Genomic DNA, 15699 nt, shown 5'->3' on the forward strand with positions numbered 1-15699 from the left:
CCTTTTGGTTCTTACCGAGCTGCGTGTGGCTCACGTGGTGGTTTGACCACTCCGGATCACACCGCTGGAATAACGAAGGCCATTGTGCAGCAGGTGAGCTCGCTCTTTTTTTGTTGTTGGTGTCCTGATTTCATTCTGGGAAAGGCAGGAAGAAATCTGTCTCCATTGCTTGTCCCTTGCGGACTGCAATGAAAGGCCCGGTTTGTGGGGAAAAAGAGTCTGTTACTGGATTCAGCTATTTCGGTATCGTCCATGATAAGGGTGTCAAACTATGGCTTTGCAGTGATTTCTCTTGAGAGAACTCTCAACTTTTCTAGGTGTGGACCAGCCCAAAGTTTTTTTTTTTTTTTTTGAGTAAGAAAAACTGCCCCAGTTCTCCCTTCTTTCCAGCTGGCTGAGGGGCTTGCTGCACTGCTGGTGGGTAGTGCTCCTGTTGGCCGCTTTCTGCAGATGGCTGTTGCCTCTGACCCTCGGGCTGCAGATGCGAGCCGTTGGTTTGGATCCCCCACTGCTCCTTTGCTGTGCTGTTAGATCCCACCAGCAGAGTGTCTCCCAGACTGAGAAATAACAGCTAAGCACAGAGCGGCTCCGAAGGGCTTTGGTACATGCTCAAACCACCAAGAAATAGGTTTGTACAGGATTCCAGCTGTGGACACCAATATAAACGTAATGGTGGCTTGCAAGAGAGAAAGCAGGTTGGGAGGGGACTGGATGAAATGAGTTGTAGGGGGCCTGGGATGTTTTCACTGTATTTCACTCTTTGTTCTGGAAGGATGTGGTATATCAGCTCCAGGAAGGCTTTCTTGGCTAATTGAAGCCCTGCTCCAGTGAACTGATCCTTATTCCTGCCCACAATTGCAAAGCCATCGCTTGGGTGTTATGAAGGACGAGATGGTGTGGGTCAGGTTGGACAACTGGGTGTCCTCAGAGCCTGCCCCCTGCTACCTGTTGGCAGGAGATGAAGGGAGTCCTAGTGATGTGCTGGATATAGCTGTCCATGGCTCCCCTGAAAAAGAGCATGCTCTTCTTGGGAGGGCTACAGCGGCCTCACAGTCCCTGCACCACGCTGGAGTGAAATCTGGCCATCGGCTGTTTCATCTGCGACGGACACAAAAGACTAATCCTGCTGAGCTGAAGGTCCATGCATTGCCTAGCAGGTCTCCAGCGAGAGAGAGAGGATCAGATGATGCCATGAAGCAGGACTCCAAGCCCCTGTCTCTCTTCCTTTTCCTCTGGGACATTTGCAGCTTCTTGAGCTGAAAGTTAATCTGTAACTTCATGTTTAATAGTCCTTGATGGACTTCTGCCAATTTGCCTAAATATTTATATTTTGGGCCCTTCAGATACCCTGTGGCAAGGAGTTCTGCAGTTCATGTGCTGTGTGACCAAGCTGGGAATGTTTTTCAGTAACACTCAAAAGTCGGTATTTTTTCCTGATGCCTTGAATTTTCATAGTTAGTTCTAGGGCCTTCTGTATCTCCTGACCCTTCCCTTGGGCAGAAATAGCAACTTCTAGGTCTGCTTCCGCCGCCTGCTGTGCCATGTCTTTGCCGTCTGAGGTGTTTTGGAGAGAGTGATCTGCTGTCGCGGAGGGGCAGCAGGGCGGCGGGTGGGGGCACGGCAGGCAGCCGGCGGGAAGCTGCCGTGCAAACTCCTGAGCGAGCGTTTGGCTGCGACGCTGTGATCCTTTGGCATGGAGCCCACAAGGCTCCGCTTAACGAATAGATGCGCTCAGCTCGCTCCGAAGACTGGCCCTCAACTCCAGCAGCTCAGCTCGGTCAACCAGTTTGCTGCCCCCGGCCCCGCTGCCCTGCTTTCATGGCGCTTCCCTATGAACATCTGCTGAACAGACCTCACAAAAGTCTCACCTTAACGTCTACCTGGGCAAGTTCATCCCCCTCTTGCACAGAGTTTACGTTCTAGCACAGTTCCCTCTCCCCAGCGTTGTTTTTTTGTGTGGGTTTTTTTTTCTTTTGTTCTTTTTTTTTGCACTTTAAGAGGCCAGGTTATTTTAGCACAGTAAACACTTTTTTTTTTTTGACAGTGAGTGACATGAATAAATCCATTTCCTCTCCTCCTGGTTTATTATTTAGGGAGAGAAGATGATTAAATCCAGCAGGGCTGATTTGAATTTTCTGTTAGCAGGAAGAGGGCGGCCGATGGGGGTCTGTCAAGCCGCAGCGTTTGCGTTCATCAGCATCTTGGGAGAAACGGAGATGCCAGCTGCATAGCGGCATCTGGTTTTGGTTGTTGTCCTCCCCCTCCCTTTGCTTTACTCTCTCGCTGTTTTTTTTTTTTTTTGTGCGTTTGGAGGGTTTAGCATTGCTTACCGTAGAGGTTGGATGTGGTGGAGAGACATCTTGGTTTCTCCTCTCCTGTCCAAGCACCAAAGCCCTGCCAGGATGCTGGCTCAGAGTCCACACAAGATTCAGCAGGATCAGTAAAAGGCTTTTGTCTGGCTGCAGGTTTCTTAAGGAAAACCTTTCTCTTTCAGGGCTGGGCTGGCAAAATCTCAGGGCCCAATCTCCGGTTAGTGCCATGCCAGCGTGAAACTTGCCCAGCGGCTCAGGCGGACCGGGCATGTGAGGGGAAGCCAAGGGCCCTCCGTGCAGCCAGAGCGTTTTCCTCGCCTCAGTGCCCTGGAAATACAGGCAGCTATAGCAAAAGAAGCCCCAGTAGAGTTAATTAAGCATTGCATTTCAAAGGCAGGATGCAATGGAATTGCTTTGTATTTCAGTCCGCCTTTCCTGCTCTCAGAAGGTGGCCGGCTCTCGACTGTGCTGCCAGGAGCCACGTGCAGTGCTGTTTTGGGAAGAGCGGGGGAAACCCCGGTCACCACTGACTGCATTTGTTCAATATTCCTGAGCTTCCAGGTGGCGAGAAGGATCCCGGGGTATCTATGCTGGTAGGGGTGCGAGGGAAACTTCTTTTCTCAGCATCGAAGTCTGAGCTCCTCGCTGTGCCTGTTTGCACCCCGTCCGCTGCCCCTGTCTCCATGGGATTAGGCTGTGCCTTGCGGGATTTTGGCAATAGGCAAGGGCTTGCAGTATTTCGGGCTTTCCTGATGTTGTCTGTTCACCTGTCTGTCTTTCCCCTTCAGTCTTCTGTGCTTCTGACGACTGACCTTATCATCTTTGCTATTTCTAGCCCACTTCTCGGTCCCTGATGGAGCTTGATTTCTGCTGGGGGGAAGATGGAAAAGGTCAGGCTCTTGCCAGTAAAGCTTACTTAATTTGTGGCGGGTTGCAGCCGCGTGCACACGTGCATGTGTGTTGCTGGTATGCACTGCCAGGACCAGGATCCTCATGGACACATGGGCCCCATGTTTACTTATTTATTTCCCTCTTCCTTTCTCCTCTGGTTTCCTTTTGTCCCATACGGCCCAGCATTCCCAGTTTTACCTCCCCAACAAATAAGTCTGCTGAAGAAAAGCTTAGTGGGCTCCAAACAGTAAATAAAACTGACATTTGCAGCAGTCAGCCTGATACGATAGGCCTGAGATGCAGCAGCACGTCTTTGTTTGAACTTGTTTCCACTCTTTATTTAAAGCCTCCTTTAATCAGGAGCTAATGATAACTTTTGGGTACAAGAGCTGATGCTCAGGGAAAAAAAACACAACAGTCTGCATTCAAAATAAGGCAAACTGTTATAAAAAGGAAGCTCTGCAAGGGTATAATCAAGCTAAATTGCCCATTGTTGCTCTCACCATAGATGTATTTGTGCCTCTGCTGTCTGGGTTGGGTTGTTGACTGGGTTTAGGAAAAATGTGTTCTCGCTTTATTCTAGTTACAAACCTATGCAGCAGCTGGTCATTGCAGGATTGTGCTTCGCTCCGGTTTTTGTGCAGATCGAGCACATATTTTGTTGGCTTGGGTATTGCCACTCTAATTGTCTCATGAAAATTGTCTGATCGACTTGTGCCACTCTATTTCTGCAGCCAAACCGACCCCTAAAGATGGACCCGTCTCCTCGGGGAGTACGCTGCAGACAGGCAGGAGGAAGTCTTGCAACAGGTCAGAGCAGCAGCCTGCCAGGAAAGCAGCCACGGCTTGGGAATAGAGAAACTATCTCTGCTTGCAGATGGTATGCAGTAAGCTCTAGATTTTAATGACTCCATGCAATTTATCCTATTGAAAGTAGCTGAGCCTCTAAAGAATTGGTAGCTGATCCTGAAGTCTCCAAACGGATCATAATACATTTAATACTTGGACATCTTTTGTTCTGGTTTTCCTCAACTGTGTTGAACATGAATGCAATATAAATGCAATATAAAAGCTGTACACAATTTCCGTGAAAGCTTTTATATTGCTGTACACATTTCCATGTTTTTATTGAAATAATGTAATGTGGAGATGTCTTAGGAGCTGTGTGGAGCTATCCTGGGCTTCTGACTTTTCTGATAAATGGCCCTGATTTTTTTTTTTTGGTTTTGTTTTTTGTTTTTGTCTGGGCAGTTCCAAGAAGTGGGAAGGATTGCAGATGTCTTTGCTCCTGGTGTGACAATGAAGCTTGCCATGACAATGTCACACTGTGACTAGAGCTGTCTTGGTTGCAGAAGATAAATGCTGTTTGATGATGTTGCTTTTGTCCCAAAACAGAGTCTTCTGCTCGTTTATTCTGCATGTTTGTGTCTTGCAAAGCATTTTCCCCTTTGCTTCCTTGGGTGCAGAAGTACCCTTGCTGATGAATTGTAGCATTCAGAAGATTAACTGACCTAATTTCTTGGGTGCTTTTTTCTAACCTCAGAAGGCAGAGACCCTGAACCGAAAGGAACATAAAAAGATTCTGATTAGCACGGGACAAATAATAAAATAAGGCCCCACTTGAAGAGAGGATTGATTTTAAATGTTCTAAATTAACAAAAATGGTGGAGTTGGATTGAACTGAAAGTGCGGCACTTGAAAGCTCAACAGCATCCTTTCTTGGCCTGGTTGTACTTAAAAAGGCAAGCTCTGCGGTGGAATTATTTCTATCATCAAAGAGTTAGAGTTGTCTTGCTGGACATGTTGACAAGTCGCTGATGGCCGTGTCAGCTGTAAATGTCAACCTGACAGTCAGGAGGCAACTACCTAGGAGACAGGTGAACGTTTGTGGGCTCATCTCATGCCTCCTTATATGGCCCACTCATGGCAGGCAGGAGAAGTCCTGCTTTGGTGAGGAGCTGGGGAAACCTGCTCACTCGTGGCTGTGTGTGACACCGAGTCTTCTGAGGTGCAAACAGGTTGTCTCAACCCTGTCTTATCACTGGCTTGATCAGAAGGACCCACAAGGAGGAAAACTGCACTTACTCCTCCTTCAGTGGCTCTTCTGTGGCAAATGGACACCCCTGGAAAGCCTGTTTCTGGGGAGACCGGCATCTGGGGACTCTTGGGAAACAGCCCAGCGTTCGGAGTCAGCCACTGGGACATCACAACTTACTGTTTCGCTGGCCAAGTGCCTGGGATCTGACACGTTTTTGCCGAGTTGAAAGGAAGAGTTTTGCTGGAAGCTCAAAGAACTTTTTCTTCCACCTGCAATTGTTCAGCTGAACCTTCATTCATCTTTATTGCTATTTTTCTAATTCTCCTCTGGGTTCGTAATGACTATGATTACACCGAGTGCAGCACATTTCATGTACCATGGAAATGATTTTTGGGCCCAACTCTCTCACTCTGTGCTCAGAGGATCATTAAGGATATTGCTTTTTAGAAGTAAGGTTTCCTACCCTCCCCTCTCTATTTCCAATCCTGTGTTAACCTGCAAAGTAATAAAACTCCTGAATTTATTATGTTGCATTAATTAATTATCTCTATAGCAACAGGCACACTGATGCCATAAATATGGGAATTCGGCAGCGCAGCTGGATGGAGGAATCACTTGAGCATTTTTAAACGCTCAAATATCTGCAATAGCTAAGGAAACAAAAAGATTACTAGGAAGTAAGCTGTTTTGCATAGTTTCTCTTTGACTGTCCCATCCCTTGTCAGCCTCTACTGCTGGCGTGGAATTGACTGAATCTTCTGCGTTATGTAGGTCCAGCGTGTTCCTGATGAAAGACTTTTTTCCAAGCTGTTATTCCATCTTTCCACCTGTTTAAAGGACGAGGTTGTGTCCTGATTGCTTCTGTGCCAGCACGTGGAAATCCTGGTCCAGGCTGCAGTGCTCTTGCTTGCAGGAGGAGTCCTTTCAACTTCAGCAAAGCAGCTCTCCAGGGTGAGGAAAGATTGCTGAAAATGTCTCCAGGATGCTTCTACTCGGAGCTAGCAGGGATAGCCCAGTGGCACTGAACTATCATAGCAGTGTTATTTAAGCAGTCAAGCTAGCTTCCCTCGCTGAAGCGCAAATCGGAGATGTTCCCTCAGCTGTCTCCTGCAGCAGGTTTCCAAGTGCGGGCTGGCTTTAGAGGCATTGCTCATGCTAACAGGAGCCGTTGTGCTGTGGAGAAGGCAGGCAGGTTGCCATGGAAAGACGTGGCCACCAAGGGCCCACCGATGCCTCAAACATGTGGCAGAGGACAGCAAGTGTCTCTGTACTGGAAGCTACCAGCAGGATCCTGAGGAATAAAGTCACGTGCTTTGGACAACGGTAAGGGCCAGTGGACAGTGCCTTCAAGAGGCTGACTAGGACGCGGGAGGGTGACCATGAGCTCTCGTTGCCTACTTCTGAGAGGTGTCTCACTGTTCGCCTGTGACCACAGTAGAGGGACAGTGCAGGATGAGATTTGCTGGACCTGAACTAACCCCACAACACTTGCTTTGGGCTGGAATACCCCTTCCCAGCCAGGTTTGTAGGATGGACTTATTCTCACAGGGCTTGGCCAGGGGCAAGCAGGAGGTAGGAGGGAGCCCAGGACTGAGAGAAAGCAGAGGAGGTGGAGATGGTGCGTTTTGGAGAGGTAGAGTGGGTGCTGCTGATGGTGGGATCTCACAAGAGCTCTTAAGACGGGGATGCCCTTGCCCCGCTTAGCGTGGGCGCTAAGCGTGACAAGGGAGCCCCAGGTCTTCGCCGGGCTGTGCCGCGGGCGCTTCCCTGCCTCGGCACGGCTCCGGGGTAAAGGCAGCCGCGGTTCCCTGGCAGCTGCGAAGCTGGGCTGCGCGGAGGGCTGGGTATGGCCCTTCGAGGGGAGAAATGCGGTAAGCAGGGGCTCTAATCGCCCTGCAGGGCTGCAGCTCCCGGGAGGCGGAGAGCGGGTGATTTTCTAGCTCCTGTTTGTCGGGTAGTCTATTCGCCGAATCACTTTGTTATTTATTTACCGCCATCCCCAATCATGCTGTGAAGCTCAATTATTACCAGTCCAGCACGGTGCTTAGGGAGTAATGACACTCTTTACCGAATAATTTATTCAGATACTCTGTTTTGATTTTTGTCATTTAACAGGTCCCGGGCAGGGTGCTATATGTCTGTACGGAGGAGTCTGTCATGCAGCGTTTATTCAGGATCCCAGCGTTGCACAGATGCGTTCGGTGGGGTGAAGAGCTTGTGATCTCGGAGGACCGTTTTGGGGTGCCGGGCAGTCTGCCTGCTGCTTGTAAACGACTTGGGGTATTTGTTTGGTTTTGCACTGAGGTGGAGCAGGGACCTTTCAAAGGCCCGAGGTGACAGACACTGAGAGGTGAGCTGCTGGGCAGTCCTCTGGGATGAAGATGCTGAGGGTTGAAAACCTTTGTTCGGGCCAGCCCAGATCATTTGTCCCCCGTATCTGCTGTGAAAAGAAGGCCTAAAACATTGCTGCTCTGCTCCGTATTTAATTAACTGCCATGCCCAGGCCAGGGAGGCTCTAATGCCGAGCGCAGCGAGCTCTGCACAAAACTCATTTTAAAAATCAGTGCTGGCTGCTGGGGATATGTGCAGAAATGGTTAAGCTGTTAAAAAAAAAAAAACAAAAACCCCAAAAAAACCCAAACCCAAAACAAAAAACTGACCCGTTTTCATAAATTAGAAAAACCGTTAACACAGTAATATTTTTATTTTCCTGGAAAAGTGTTTATTTTGGTAGTGTGTACAAAGTTTCAGCTATTCTAAAACGCTGAGATTTCACAGCCAAGCTTTCATGTTCCCAGCAGAGAAGGAGGTGAGATTTTCAAAGAATCTCTGTTCTTATTTCAGCACTGTACTATCCAGCCAAATTTTCAAAAGAGCCCAGTTTGCTGACATAAATGGGGTTGCTGATGTGCTGAAAGAGAAGGAAGTGCCTGAGAATATATTCCTTACTCGGTCTAAGTCTTTCCCATTTTATCTTTCTACTCCATATGTTTTTTCTGTAATGAGAGGAATTATTTATCGTTAAAGTGATATATAATTTGAAAATTAAACTTAAAATTAATGAATGCTTAAATTAGTTTACTGACAAAAATAAATGTCTATCCTTCAGATCCTATAATTTTAATTGGAGAGGGCTACAGCTTAATTAACATGTATTGATTGTGTTCCTGTGCACATCCATAGGTGGGTGTACTGTGTAGCAGTGCTGGAAAAAAGCCGCCTTGCAGATGAAGGTGTGTTAAGATTTTCTGATAGCATTCTGAATAATTCTCTTGTGCAAAGGCAGAAGAGTCTTTGGTCTCAAGCTGTTTTTGGTGCGGAAAGCTCTTAAACAAAATATGTTGTTTAATATTAGGGCTAAAAATTGGCACAGCCGCTTTGGAGATGGGAAGAGTTTCTGCTCCAAAAAATATTAATGATCTGAATCATTAATTAGATGCATGAATAACACAGAAAATTGGAAGGAAGCTGTACAGAGTGAAGGAGCTGACCCAATAGGAACTGTATGGGGGGGGGGGGCAAGGTAGGTTTTTCAGTTGGTCTTGGGTTCCTTTATGCTTCAAGAGAGGCAGGTGATTTTGGCCTTTAAGATGGTTGGGGGCTGGTACATGTAGAGGTAGGTTTGTCTGGCCTGGAGAAGAAAAGGCCAAGAGAAAGGAGGCTCAACTGCAGTCTTCAACTATAGTAGAGAAGACGGAGGCAGGAGAAAAAAAGTGGTCAAGCGTTGGCACAGGGGCCCCGAGAGGCTGCGAAATGCCCATCCTTGGGGGGCCTGAGCAAGCTGGTCTGTGCTCGAAGCCAGCCCCGCTTTGGGCGCTGGAGGAGGTGACATCCCGATGACACCCCTTCCAGCCAGCGGAGCCCTGCGAGTGCCTTGGCAAAGGCCTGGGCAAAGCTGCTGCCCGCAGCGACCCGCAGGGAGGCAAGAGACACTCTGCTGCCTTTTGCCATCTGGGGTGGGATTTTGTGCCTCCTTTTCTAATCCTTTTCTTCAGGTGGCAGCAGGCGTCGGAGCTGCTGCCAGGAGGAGAAGGAGCCAGGGCAGAGGAGAAGGTGGCCCACAAGCACCAACCATGCAGGAGGTGGGTCATGCAGGGTCCATCCCATTAGGGGAACAGTTTTGGCAGCACAGATCCCATCCCAGCTGGGAAATCGCCCTGGTGGCCCTCTCACTCCTAACCCTATGGATCCGGGAATGCCCACAGCTTTGGGATGGAGCCCTGCCCACCGGAGAGGGCTCACCTCTGACCGCAGCTCCCTGGTTTTGGTGACCCTGAGGTGTGTCCTGGACTGACAAAGCTGATGTGATGGGCAAGGCGATGTGATGGATTGCAGGCTGCGAGTGGGGAATGGAGGCTCCCCGTGTTCAGCTGGCAGAGGTGCGGGAAGGGCACTGGGCATCACCGACCCACTGCGCTCACTGGCCGATTCTGCTTGGCCCTTCCGGGCCCGTTTCACCCAGGGGACGCCTTGGGACTTCACGCCCTGATGAGACCTGGTGGCAAGCTCGCAGCCTCCCTCAGGAGGAGAAGGAAGCTGGAAAGCGTGCACGCTGTCTTGTCAGCCTTGCGTTTGAGCGGTTTTTCTTTCCATAGCACAAGCTTTTCTGTCTCCAGACAAGTGTTTTTTTTAATTGATCGTATAGGTGCAAGGGGAAAAAAAAATCCCTCTAGACTTGACTCTCAGCAAAACGTTTATAAACTCAATTTGTGTTGCAGTGGCAAAAAATAAAAGACGAGACTTTTTTTTTTCTTTCCTTTTTCTTTTTTAGGGCTCATAAAGTCTCATCTCGCCCGAGCTCAAACAGTCTTGCAGGCTTCTTGTATCACTGCTTCCTGAGTGAGGAATGTGGAAGGGACAGGTGGCTTCGATGGGGGCCACCGAAGGGACATTCGCCCCAGGGGTGCCCGGAGCTCTCGAAGATGGAGCCACGCTTCCATGCGGCCACAAATCCCGAAGGTATTTAGGCTGGGGCACCTGATGTCGCGTATGGGTAGAAACCGCTGGCGTGGAAGAAGTAGCAGCCCCTCGGCCACCAGCCCGTCGTGTGTGGGAAGCCCCTTTGCAGGGGGGCGGCGGGAGCCCTCGCCGCTGCGTGCCCTTTGGGAGCGGGTGTTTTAATTCATCCGGCAGAGAGGGGCAAATGGAGACTCCCCAACTTGTCGGGACCATCCCTTGCGTTGTCCTAGTTCATGAATATGATGCCCAGGCAAATGCCTTCTTGGAGGCTCTTCCCATCGCCCCCCCCCCCCCAAACATATTGAGCAAATTTTACATCAGGAAGAAAAGTAGCTTGCTATAATGAACCATCAGTAGGTATTTAAGATTGCTTCAATAGGTCACACCGATGTAATCTGTCCTTTTTCCCGAGAAGATGGCACTCAGCCATAACCTTAACTCATGTTTATATCAGAAGAAAATATACAGTGGAGATGGCTCAGAAAGAGTATTTCCCTGTTCAGCAGCCAGATAGATGTACAGATTTTCTAAAGTTCTGCCAAGTTTTGTAAAAAGTCAGGTGCTTAGGGCATTTCTCTCTTGCTTGGAGAAATTCCTCAAAAACTGGTCATGCCTGTTATTGCTTGTTGGTCGGAGCCCTCTGAAGGCCGAGACCCGGCCCGTAGGAAAGAAAAGGCACCGGGCTGTTAGTGGGGTCGTCTGCATCTGGGAGCTGGAGTTGAAGAGAAACGGATGAAAATTATATTGAAAACCGTTGCTCTAGGCCAAGGCAAACAGTTTGGTCTTGATGTGTTGCGGCAGGATGATGAGATAAAGTTGCGTGTTCACCCGGTCAAGTTGGATGAGAAAAGCGGGGAAGGTAATGAAAATCATAAAAGTGATTGGAGCGCTCGCCGCTAAGCTTGGAGGAAGGGGCAGACGTGACTGATGCCGAGTGAGTGATTTTTCAGCAAGCTTTGCCTTTATATAGGGGCGGCCTCTCTTAGGTCACAGTGCGGGTTTGGTGACACGTGCGCGGGTCACGAGTATGTAAGGAGCAGATGAGGTGCCGCTCCCCGAGTCCTTGGAGCGGCCCTGCGGAGAGCAAAAGCAGCAGGAGCTCCAAGGTTTCCTCCAAGCAAAGCAAGCTTGTTCTTGAGGCCGCTCCAAGCTATCGCAGGGGAAACTTGGCTCCGTAGGTTGGGGCTTTCGGCTTAGGGGAGTACGTATGCGGTGCCGTGATGTGCAACCTCATCTCAGGAGCGTGCACCACTAGTGCCAACGTTCAGGTGTTGATGCTGGAGCGCTGTTTCTGTAGGTGTTTCTAGTGGTTGGTATCTACTTACCCTTTGTGTTTTTCCTTTTCTGATATTCTGGCTCATTTTTTGTTCTTTTTGTCTGCCCTTTTGATACACCCATGAGAAGAATCATTTATTGAGCCATTTGTTCCATCTGTTTTTCTCAAGCTAAAGGCCAACAATTAAAAATTAGTGGTTTTGCACAATTCAGGCTAAAGAACTAGACTTTTTTTAATTTTTTCCCTTTTTTGTGTACATAAGTGCATTTGTTGAAAAATACAGTTTCAGGTCAGCTGAAATTATTTGTATTGAACTCAACAAATAATTACAACAGAAAGTAGCAATTAAAAAAAAATTCATTTCTTCGAGCATTTTTTAAATGAGATGCTTTGACTTCTGCTTTTTGAAGTGATGTTTTGAGACTAAATGAAGCTAATGCTAGCTTCGAAAAAATGATCAACGCCCCCCCAGTGAACCTTTATTTTTTTTCTTCCCTTTTCTCCTTGCTTTTAATTTTGCTTAGAAAGATATAAACAAAACTGTCTTGAATTGCCTCAAAATGACACCCCGCCCCCTCGACCAAAAAACCTGGGAATTACATGGTCATTAACTGGTTGCAGCACCCGTGAATAGAAACACAAGGCAAAATGAAAGCTGCCAAGCATTTGACATTTTCATTCTAGCAAATATTTGCTTTTTTCATTTAGTTGCTCAAGCTCCGATTCAGGAAAAACACTGCTCGCATGCTTAATGATAAGTATGTGCTTAAATCCCATGGGGTTCTCTGGTTTCAACCGAGTCGGGCATTTCTCCCCCTAAACTAGGGGGACCCAAAAGGCTTGTTCAGGGAGTCCACTTAAATGCGTGACCTTAAGGGGAGGTGGTGTAACAAAAGTCCTTCGAGATGCAGTGCAGGACGGCCACCACGTGTATAATGTGTATATGTGTGTGTAGCTATATATGTATGCACGCACATATATTTGATGGATATCATACCAGGGGCTCCCTAAAGGAAGAGGGGAGGGAATCACGCATGTGACATTACTGCAGTTATTTGCACCAGTTGCAAAATCTCTGGCCCTGACCTGGGCTGGAGCCTGGGTGCTGGATGAGGGCTAAACCGGGGGACTGTGGAAGGCGTCCTGGGTCCCACGGGCGTACGCTTTGGGTGCACCCCGGCCCCACGTCCGAGTAAGACAGGCACGCGGATCGGCTCCCCTCCTCTTCTCCCTGCAGCTTGGTTCCCAGAGGAGGGACCCAGCGGGCGCTTTGCAGAGCTCACCTAGCGCTGCGACTAGGTGCAAGCAGCGGCGCTGGCCCAGCTGGGGACATCCTGCAGAAATGTCCGCGCGGTCCCCAGAGCATCCGTAGTACTGGAGAATTGCTCTGGCCACGGAGCCTGCTGGAGAAGCACGTTTGGAGGGGAGGTCGCACGCGGCCTGAGCTGCGGGACAGGTAACGGGGACCCCTGGGGAGATGCCACCTCGTCCGCGAGCGGGGCGAGAGGGACGGCGCGCGCTCTTTCTACCTCTACAGGCGCCGGCTTTGCAGCCGGGCGAGTGCCTAGGAGGGTTTCTAAAGGCAGAGGCTGGCTGTGATTCCCGCTCTCGGGGCGTGGGATCACTCCCGCTGCTCTTGCTGGCGCTGGCGAAGCTTCCCCTGCCTTCGGAAAACTCCGTCGTCTCCTAAAGCGTTGATCAGAGAGCACGTGCCTCTGTCCGAAGAATAACAGCCTGTCTCCAATTGCCCGCGTGGGCTTTGATGCCTCTCTCCCTGTTCCCGCGCAGGTATAACTCCCACCAGGGCATCCCGGGAGTGGTGAAACGGCTCACGCTTGCATGAAAATTGCTGGTTTGAGGAACTAAATGAAGGAGGACCCCGTTTTGCCTCGCTTTCCCAGCCAGAGCATTCACGAGGCAGGCAGGTGAGTTTGAGGGAGCTTGTAGTCGTCTTATCATATTGATGGGTGAATGGATTTTGTTTCTCGGCGTTTCTTTAAGACTTTAATTAAATCAGGAGGATACTCTCTGCAATGGTTCCCTGCTGCTTATCAGCCTCTTAAGGCCTTGATTCATTACTCGGTATTATTTTTTCAGCCTGAAATAAGCTTTAAAGACCTGTTATTGAAGAGATTAAAGTTATAACATAAATAAACTCTTATGCATGTTGTTTTCACATAGGAAATGCTTTTAGGATCATATTTAATGTTCCAAACAAAAACATTGCTTATGGTGAGCTTTGCAGTTTGGATGCCTTTGGAAGGATAAATATGGACCCTGTTTGAACTTGTGCTATTTGGGGCTTTTTATTTGCATTTTGTGGCTCTTATCTGGTAAACAAAAACTCCTTTCTACATCTGCAGGTCAGGATGTCACCCACAGCGCTCTGAGGAGATGGGAGACGACTCCGGAGGGTGCAAGACATGGGTTCAGGGGCAAATGGAAATCAGAGATGCAGGAGTGCTTTCGCTTCAAGGTTTGACTAATCGCCGCCGAGACGGGAGCTGGAGGTAATTATTTTGTTTTCTCCACATGTCATTTGATTTTTTTCGAGGCAGTTGCAAACTGCACCTGGTGGACTGGTGAAAACGCTAGCGGAGCGAAGCCGCTCCCGGGAATTTGCTGAGTGCCGTTCTTTCGGGCACAGCGTCCGTAAAATTGCAGGCTTTACTTGTGGGTAGAGGAACGTTTTGGGTGGCAGGTGTCACTGCCGCTGGAGGCCAGCTAACACCCCCCAAAGTCTTGCCCAAAAGCGCAACAGCTGCCCGTGGGCGCTCGGCCTCTGGGAACGTCCTCGGTGCTCGGAGGGCGCCCGCTGCCCTCGCGGGGAAGCTGTTGTGTGCAGGGAAGTTTTTTTCCAAAGGTGCTTATCTCTTGTTTCCGTAAAGGTTATAAAAGTAAATAATCCTGCTATAACACAGCGTCCTCCCGGGCACGGCATAGCTACACGGATAACTCTTGCCAGGGCTGACTTGCAGTGATTAATACACTACAGAGGGAAATTATTATTATTATTATTTTTTTAAGGGAGCAAAAAGCTAAAGCTGAGCATGTGCCTTGAAGAAGCTTGCTCCCCTCTTGTCCCCTGTGCTCAAGGCTGATTAGCTTTTGGTTTTTTATTTCTCCAGCCTTCATTGGGAGAATTGTGGTTTTTGGTTTTTTTTCCCCTGTTCTCCCTTGCTAAGCTGATCCCCAGCAGCACAAGGACTATTTAGTGGCCAAATGCATCAGGAGGTGACCTTGCTCTGGCGTGAGATCCCTCGGCGTGCCTCGGGGCCGGGGCAGGGAGGCCGTGCACGGGTGCCCACGCTCGGCTTTCGGCGCTTCTCTGACGGCGGTGTGGGAGCCCCGGTGCTCCCTGGGTTTGCTTTGCGGGGGCGAAGCGCGGGTGCTAGTCCCTGGCGCGAGGAGCCTGGCGGTACTGGTGCAGTTCAGCACAGATTGCCGCCTGTGGCATAAGGAGAATAATGAAAACTATCCCTTCTTCTTGAAAATAACGTGTCTCCCTCCGTCCCGTGTGCGTAAGCTATCTTGCCTGGGATTTAAGTTGTTCAGCTTTAGCTTTGCGTTCCCTAATTTGCCGGTGACGTTTCGTAGCTGTGAACCACGGACGTTGCCCTGAGCCGTCCAGCTCCGTTTGCTCACCTCGGACACAGCTTCTTCAAAACTCTTCAGTTAGCCGTCAACTCCTTGCTGACCTCTGAAAGCTTTGGTTCAGGAGGAAAAATCTTCCGCCCTACGGTGAATGCTGCTCCCAGCACAAACAGCCGCCCAATAAATCCTACCACGAGGAAGGGAGAAGCATCTAATCTTCCTGCTCCCTAGATTTAGCTGAGCCATTAGCAGGACCCTGCACATAAAACTAATTTTATAATTTGTAAACGTAGCCGAGTGTTTTTACAGAGGAATGTCGGGAAGTGATAAAATACCTTCAACAGATTTATAAAGAAGTTTAATGCCAATAGCTCTTTTCTCCCGCTTTGTTCCCTGCCCCCGGCTTGGAGTTGCACACAACAAAAAACCATGTCCACAGCAAGGGCTTTGTGGCCAGCGCTTGGGCCTTTAATTTTGCTTTTACAAGACAGTTTTACAATGTCAAGAAGAATGGAAAAGCTGCAAGGCATGCATGCTCAAGATGCTTGTGCTCCTGGAGAGCTTTGGATGGGCTCCAGGCAACACTTGGTGGCAAAGAGAGATGAAGGCTTTTCTGGGGGGAAAAAAAA

General features: G+C 49.1%; 1 long non-coding RNA gene across 1 annotated transcript; it reads left to right on the forward strand.

The window, feature by feature from the left end:
• The first annotated feature begins 7425 nt into the window (after positions 1-7425).
• LOC106497612 (uncharacterized) lies at positions 7426-13980 on the forward strand. Its single transcript, XR_001294831.2, has 7 exons — positions 7426-7591; positions 8425-8474; positions 9237-9323; positions 10013-10200; positions 12714-12932; positions 13265-13401; positions 13840-13980. It is a non-coding gene; the product is annotated as an uncharacterized lncRNA (long non-coding RNA).
• The last annotated feature ends 1719 nt before the right edge of the window (positions 13981-15699 follow it).

Source organism: Apteryx mantelli, chromosome 7 (genome assembly GCF_036417845.1).
Source record: "Apteryx mantelli isolate bAptMan1 chromosome 7, bAptMan1.hap1, whole genome shotgun sequence".
Lineage (NCBI taxonomy): Eukaryota > Metazoa > Chordata > Aves > Apterygiformes > Apterygidae > Apteryx > Apteryx mantelli.